At 40.1% G+C, this 8,039-nt stretch overlaps 1 long non-coding RNA gene across 2 annotated transcripts in view; it reads left to right on the forward strand.

The window, feature by feature from the left end:
- Window positions 1-7,000, forward strand: part of LOC126496429 (uncharacterized) — an 82,009-nt gene extending 75,009 nt beyond the window's left edge. Inside the window, exon 4 of one of the 2 annotated variants that reach the window (XR_007590357.1) lies at window positions 551-7,000. This is a non-coding gene — a long non-coding RNA (uncharacterized lncRNA). The remainder of the gene's footprint in view (window positions 1-550) is intronic. The other variant, XR_007590356.1, reaches the window with a different exon arrangement.
- The last annotated feature ends 1,039 nt before the right edge of the window (window positions 7,001-8,039 follow it).

Raw genomic sequence — 8,039 nt, forward strand, 5'->3', positions numbered from 1 at the left:
TCTAATCAAGTCCCCCTCCCTCATTAGCCCACAGAGCAATCAAGTTTCCTTGCCCTGTGGCCCAAACAATCTTATACAATAAAGGATCGTCTGGAGGCATTGCCATCCCTGACTTCAAACTCTACTACAAAGCTACAGTATTGAAAACAGCCTGGTATTGGCATAAAAACAGAAAAGTCGACCAATGAAATCGAATAGAAGACCCTGACATTAACCCACAAACCTATGAACACCTGATTTTCGATAAAGGAGCTAAAAGTATACAATGGAAAAAAGAGAGCATCTTCAACAAATTGTGCTGGCAAAACTGGATGTCAACCAGCATTGAGTTTTCTACCATCACAGCAGAAGCCAAAATCCACTGAGAACTCAGTGGGCTGCACAGGAAGGCTTTTTGATTGGTTGATGGAGAGAATCCCTTATTTACAGAGATTATCATGTTATGGAACCTCTGTCTGTTCATTTTATGCTTGCAAATCTTTTCCGAGTGTGCATCCAATCTGTTTCTCATACAGATCCAAAATTCTGTATCTTCTTGTCTCCTTCGTAGAATCCAAACGAAGTTAGCTGCTTCTCAGAGTGGGATGATGGATGGAATTTATGGCCTGGAGTCACCCACTGCTTCATCACTCTGGACTCGAATGGAGAGTGAAACTGGAAAGCCACTGCTGGAGGGGAGCTGTTCGATTTAAAGTGTTTGCCAGAGCACAACTGGCTATCAAGGAGCAACGGAAAGGAGGAGGGGGCAAACTTCCGGTTAGCTGCTTCATCACTTTGAGCCTCTGAAGGAAGGATTCTTAAATTGCCTTTATCTACCAGCACCATGCAGCTGGGACTCAAACTGTCATTTGCTAAGAGAGATTCCCATGGACCCAATGCTGAATACGAGAGCCTGGGCGGCAGTGCAATGCTCACTCGCAATCCTGAAAAAGCTTATTTTTCTGTCCTTTCTCCAATCCACCTAGAAGAACATTGGCTAGTGTCGGCCTCAGTGATTCTGCCCTGTGGATAGCTTCTGAGACCAATCACTTGCCTTTGCACAGTCAACTAAAATCTAACTCAATACTTAGCTTTGAAAAAAGATGCTGCTTGACTGGAGACAGCTTTGTGATTTCTGGCAACTTATTCCCTTTCAATCAGATGAATTAGCAGGCCAGTTGTGAGAACCTCAACAGATGCTGGTGAGCACAGGAACAAAAATGGCTCTGGACAATGCCTTCCCTTGTTTCTGAGACCAGGACTCGAGGTCTCAGAAACTTTAGAGGACCTGTGGTCTTCATTTTGCAAGGCATTGATCTGAACAACTTGATTTTCTTAGCCATAACTTCACATGGACTGTTCTTGACACTGTGGAAATAATCCAAGGCTGATCCTGCAAACTGAGTCCGGCCTGGGTTCTATTGAGCAGTTAAAAAAGGTTTCTCTTGAGTCCTGGCAGAGAATTTTTTTTTTATATATAAATGAAACAATTTGGAACTTTTTTTTTTTTTTTTTTTTTGAGGAGGCAGGGGCGGGGAGTGGTATGTTCTGGTGGAATCTGAGGGATCTGGGACTGAGGAAAAACAGAACATAGGAGAGAGACCTATCTGTGTGAGGGGGTCTCATGTAGGGAGAAAAGCAATCTGTGGGGTCTCTGTGGATCAGAACTATAGGCTAGTTAAAAGGTGAGCCTTATAAGTAGGTGAGAAACCATTTTCATACCACACTTCCCTGCGGCCTATGCTGTTGTATAATCCTCCTATACGTACTGGCAATGGACTAATCCCATCTCTTTTTACTTTTCCTAAGTAGTGTCTAACTGTGGGCACCAAAGGCTTTTTAGAGCAAGTGCCACCAATCAGCAGACTAAAGGGACAGTGCTGTCATTTTTGGATACCCTGGAAGATTGGTTCTAAGACTAGGTACAACAATGTGTAAACGCTTCCTTTTTGTGTATACAATGGCATAGTTACATAGATCCTACACAGACCCTCCTGTCTATTTTGCATCATTTCTGCTTCACTTTTACTACTGAGTACAAGTAACTATTATACTATATTGTTTACATAATAATGACAAAGTCTGTGATGTTTAATAATGAGACCGTTTTCATCAATGGCGGTTTGAATCCATGCATGAAGAATCTGTGAACTTGGAGGACCAACTTAATCATTAAACATCATTATTATTATTATTATTATTATTATTATGCCTTCAACCCACCAGGAAGAACCTAATATCTCTATTAGAAGATTTAAGTCAACCTTTCTTAAAAATACCGATTTAAGAATTTCCAAATTTCCAACTGCTACTTAAGACTTCCACCATTCTAATCACTCATTCCAGTATGGCAAATACATCACAATAACCTCGATGCTTCTTGTAACCGCATGTAGCAACGATTATACACCAGCCAATGATTTTAGAGCTTGCATAGAGTACTTTATTTAGTCTTTAAGCAATCAGATGCACAACACACTTTTCCTTATGTAGATGAATTTGAAGGCAAGCCTCACTCAGGCAGGAGAGATGAGACTCAAACCCACCCATTTAGTTCCAAAAATTTTCTTCGTATATATGTCTAGGTCCAGTTTATGACTGCCTTCTTAGACATAACATTGCTTCCTACTGATGTAATGGTTCTTCTCTTAGAATTCAGAAGTTTTTCCATGAATGAGCTGGACATTGTCAATCCCTTAGAATCTGCTTGGAACCAGAAACCTGTCTACAGCTCATTTTTGTAGTTACCTGCCGTAGATAGTATAATTCCAGCACAAGGTGGCAGTTCAATGAACAATTTATCTGACAACTGACAACATTGTACTTGATAGTGAATTTTACTCAGGATTTTTTTTTTTGCCAAAAATTTTATTATCCCTTTATTCACCATGACACTAACATACATACATTGAACCTTCTTCACAAAGTGAATGAGGAGTAATACATTGTACATTCGGGATGAATTGCAAAACATATTTTCTATCATGCACATTTATATATCACACTCATGTAAGATTTATAGACGAATAAGGAGATGTCTACCAAAAACCCCTATAGAAGAATGAAGTGGGCTGAATGTGGCAGTGCACACCTGTAATCCCAATGCTCCGGAGATAGAGGCAGGGGGATTACAACTTGAGGGCCAGCCTGTGCCATGTAGGAAAACCCTGTGCCATGTAGTAAACCTTGTTACTTTCCAAGTGAGAAAGTAAATAAAAATTATGGTGATTTCCACAAAGGAAAAAAAAGTTCTGAAGTGGCAATAGTGAACCTGATGTGTGCTTGGGGAAGCAAGGAGGCTTCTGGGAGGGAGCAATGTTGAGTTATAGTTCAAGGTTAAGCAGGAGTTACCATGGCCCTGAGAGTTCTGCAGGGGCCCAAGGATCTTGTATGTTTGCCTCCCCACAGTTTAGCTTCCTCTCCCCTGTTCTCTTCATTCCTGGCCCACTAGCCTTGTCTCAGGTCATCAAACACGCAAGATTCCTACTCTTAGATTCATTGCCGTCTCTCTGCCTGCAGCTGCTTTTCCCAGTCTTTCATTCCTTCATTCTCTCACTTCAAGGCACGCACGCTCAATGTATCAGAGTTCTGCAGAGAAACAGACTCAATGGGATAGGCTCTCCCCACCCCCCGATTTATTTGCAGGAATTGGCTCAAGTGATGTGGAGGCTGGCAAGTCTGAGATCTGGAGGGCAGACTGGCAGGCTGGAAGCTTAGTGGGCATGGAGCCTGCAGTATTGGATGAAACTTCCTTAAGAAATTTCAGATTTTGCGGAGGAGGCTGATTGGACAAGCCTGTGCACACCACCGGGGCGACCTCCTTTCCTACAAGTCAGGTGACCGACACTGTTTTAACTACAAAATACCTTCACAACACCGCTGAGATTTGTGTTTGATGAAGTAACTGGGTTACTTTATTGCCTGGTGTAAAAAAGTAACCACTGTAGGCATTAATGTCTATGTACAAACAGTTTATAGTAGCAATAATTTTCAGCTGTCAGCAATACTTCTGCCCTACCTTAGTCTTTACAGCTGGGATCGTTCCACTCCCTCCCCTCTTGGAGGCCTTCTTCACATACTTTACATATGTTCATTCAATGATATTTTCTATCTTTGCATTTTGAAGCACTTCTTGGTATAGGGATATAGTCTAAAATTCTCCACTCTTGGGTCTGGTTCTTCAGTCCATACCTGCCATAACTCTTAGGCTGACATTTCCCCGTATCTAAATGGATAACTTCGTTTGGGCTCATTATTAGTTCATTGATTTAATCCCCAGTTCATCAACAATGATTTTCAGTAGTAAAGATGTATAAATGCACTGCCCTGTTTGTCTTGACACACATATAAGGTTGGTTGAAGACATCTTTATATTCTTTTTATTCCCTACATTACTATTTAGCTGACCACAGAGAAACACATTTACTAGTCTTCTGCTCACTTTCAAAGCCTTTTAAATTATCCTGCACTTTGTTCCCAGTGACTATTTTTTTTAACAACCAGCAAGATGACAGTATTGTCTTCAGCCCTGCAGTTTTCGTCAGCCTTCTCACCTTAGGGTCCATCCTTGGGAATTTCGTGCTGAAACTTGTCCATCTAGCAAAGACTGGTCACTCCCCTTCTAATTTGTGGGTTTTACACGATAAGTAACTGTTCACTTCAATCTGTTGTGACTTCTAAAATAAACTCTTTATCAAACATAACATATGTGCAGAAACATTGTTTTCTGTTACCCTTTTTAAAAATTGTTTGCAAAATTCATATAATGTATCTTTAAAATCGAACGCGCCATCCCTTTCCTCCTCCTTCCTCTCCAACTCGATCTTTTCTCCTCTTCTTCCCCTCCACCTAGTTTCATTTTCCTTCTTTGATTTTTAAAGACCATTGCAAGTCCTAGTGCATGGGTGTTGGGCCATGGATCATGAGTAGCCTCTCAGGGCCTGCATCCCTGAAGGAACTTTTACATTTCTTAGGCTTTGGTCGTTGTTGCTGCTGCCGCCTCAACTTTTAGCTTTTGGTTTAATTTACTGTTGTTTCAAAGAGTTATATTTATTCTATTTATTTAATTTGCTCTTTTTTAAGAATATGAGACATTTTCTTTGGACAGGGTCTTTCTATTATTCCAGACTGACTTTGAACATCTAATCTTGTGGCCTCAGCCTCTCAAGGGCTAGGATTCTAGGATTTTAGGCATGCATCATGAAAACGAGCAAAAAGGAGAGAGAGACCACACACACAGAGACAGAGAGAGACACACACACAGACCCACATGCATATATATACACACACACACACAGAGAAAGAGAGAGAGAGAGATAGAAAGAGACACACACCACACAGACAGACAGACAAACACACACATAGACACACACACACACACACACACACACAGAGAGAGAGAGAGAGAGAGAGAGAGAGAGAGAGAGAGAGAGAGAGAGAGAGAGAGAGTTATTTGGGGACTTGGGGATTGAACCCAGGGCCTCAGTGCTCTACCACAGACCTGCATAACCTCCCTGAAAACACATAGTTCCAGGCTATGTGTTTCCCTCTCATTCTAACGTCACCCCCATTCCAAATTTTTGATTTGATTTAGTTCAGAAAAAAATTCTAATTTTATTGTGGTTTCCTTGACTATGAACATAGAAGCACATTGTCTAACTTTATAATGTTTGAGGCATTTTTTGTTTATTTATTTATGGCTGTTGAATTTCTTCTGTTCTTTCTTCTGAAGTTACAGTTACATGCTTGGTAGCTCTCCCTCCACCCCACCATGCCCAGAATTCATTAGGTCTATGTCTCTGTTCATGATTCCTGTATGTTCCATGTGTTTCCTTCTCTATGTCACTGACATATGTTCTAATTCAGCAATATTCTAATGAGAGTATTGCTGAGATCAACAAGGCTTTTAATCTGCCTATTAGCTATTTTAAATTACTTTACTTTTCAGTTATAATAAATTATTTTTAAAATTTTAGTTTAACTCTATTTGGTTATTTATATTCCTGACTAAACCATGCAATTATTTAAGAATCTCTGTGTTATCCATTGGCACAGGAGACCACTTCCTAAATATAACCCCAGCAGCAAAGATACTGAGAGAATAATTAATAAATGGGACTTCCTGAAACTGAAAAGTTTCTATAAAGCAAAGGATATGGTCAACAAGACAAAATGGCAGCCTACAAAATGGAAAAAGATCTTAACCAACCCCACATCAGACAGAGGACTGATTTCCAAAATTTACAAAGAACTCAACAAATTGGTCATTCAAAGAACAAATAACCCAATAAAATAAAATAGAGTACAGACCTAAACAGAGAACTCGCAACAGAGGAATCTAAAATGGATGAAAGACACTTAAGGAAATGCTCAACACTTTTAGTCATCAGAGAAATGCTAATCAAAACAACTCTGAGATTCTATCTTAAACTTGTAAAAATGGCCAAGATCAAAAACACTGTTGTTGACAGCTTATGCTGGAGAGGATGTGGGGTAAAAGAAACACTTCTGCATTGCAGATGGGAGTGCAAGCTGGTACAACCCCTTTGGATATCAGGATGACAATTTCTCAGAAAATTAGGAAACACCCCTACTCAAAATCCATCAGTATCACTTTTGAGTATATATCCAAGGGATGCTCAGTTGTGCCACAATGTGGTACAACATCTGCTCAGCTTGTTCATAGCAGCTTTGTGTGTCATAGCCCGAACCTGGAAACAACCCTAAAAGCCCCTTGACTGAAGAATGGATAAGGAAAATGTGGTACATTTACACAAATGGAGTACTACATAGCAGAAAAAAAAATAATGACATCTTAAAATTTGCAGGCAAATGGGTGGATCTAGAAAACATCATATTGAGTGAGGTAACCCAGATCCAGAAAAACATATATCATAATACTCATAAGTGGCTTTTAGACATAAAGCAAGGAAAATTAGACTACGATTCACAATCCTAGAGAACCTAGACAACAATGAGGACCCTAAGAGAGACATACATGGATCTAATGTACATGGGAAGTAGAAAAAGACGAGATCTCCTGAGTAAATTGAGAGCATGGGAACCATGGAAGAGGGATGAAGGGGAGGGGAGAGAAAGGGAGGGGAGCAAAGAAAAATGTATAGCTCAATAAAATCAATTAAAAAAAGAATCTGTGTTATTTAAGTGTCTGTTTTTATTATCTTTCTCCCTCTTTTTTTTAAACATGCTTAGTAACTCTGCTAGAATGCTGGGCATTTTGCATAAAATCTTTTAGCCACTGAATGCTTTCTTTCTCTAGAAGAGGTTTATACAATGCTATGGCAGACAGTATATGTCTGAGCCTGTCAGCTCAATTAATCAGAGACAGAGGCAATCATTGCTCTAGAATTATGCTTCATTCTAGAGTATAGCTTGAAATCTCCGGTCTTCAGTGGCTCCTTCTTCATCGTTGGGTATTGCTTTCTTGTGTTTTCTGCACCATGCCCAGGGTTCTAAAATCTCCACTATGCTTGTCAGCAGCTCTTTGAGGCTGCCTGCTTTTCCTGTTTGATCGGTGTTGGGCACAAAACTGAGCGCAAAGGGCTGGGTTCACAGTGTGGCTCCTCGTTGCCTCACTAACTGGGGGAGCTGGCTGGCATGGCTGTGCTGGCTTCTCCGCCACAAGAAATGATTCTCTAATCCTACTTGTTTATCTCCGGGCCAACTGTTGGCAAACGTAAGGAGAAAAAGCGACATGTTTTTTTGTTTTTGTTTTTTAAAATTGATGAGTGAGAATTTTTCCTTTTGCCACCTCATGTTTAGGTGGCCTCACCAAGATGTCTGATGTCAGCTACAATGGGAATTCTTTCCTTTTAGTCATATACTGTTTGGTCTTGAATCCTGAGAACTATCCAGAGAGATTATGCACATTGTATTGTTCACTTCTCATGAACTGTCTGTAAGTGCATATTAAAGAATTTAGACATTGGAATCCAGCCTCAATACCAATACTGTAATGTTTCGTGCACATTTCCTAATTCTCAGTTGTAAAAGTTAGATAAAAAGTCTAATTTTTTCAGTGGTTTACATAGACTAGTACA

This window comes from Alexandromys fortis, unplaced genomic scaffold (assembly GCF_014885135.2).
Source record: "Alexandromys fortis isolate MF-2015 unplaced genomic scaffold, M_Fortis_MF-2015_v1.1 scaffold_6, whole genome shotgun sequence".
NCBI classification, from domain to species: domain Eukaryota; kingdom Metazoa; phylum Chordata; class Mammalia; order Rodentia; family Cricetidae; genus Alexandromys; species Alexandromys fortis.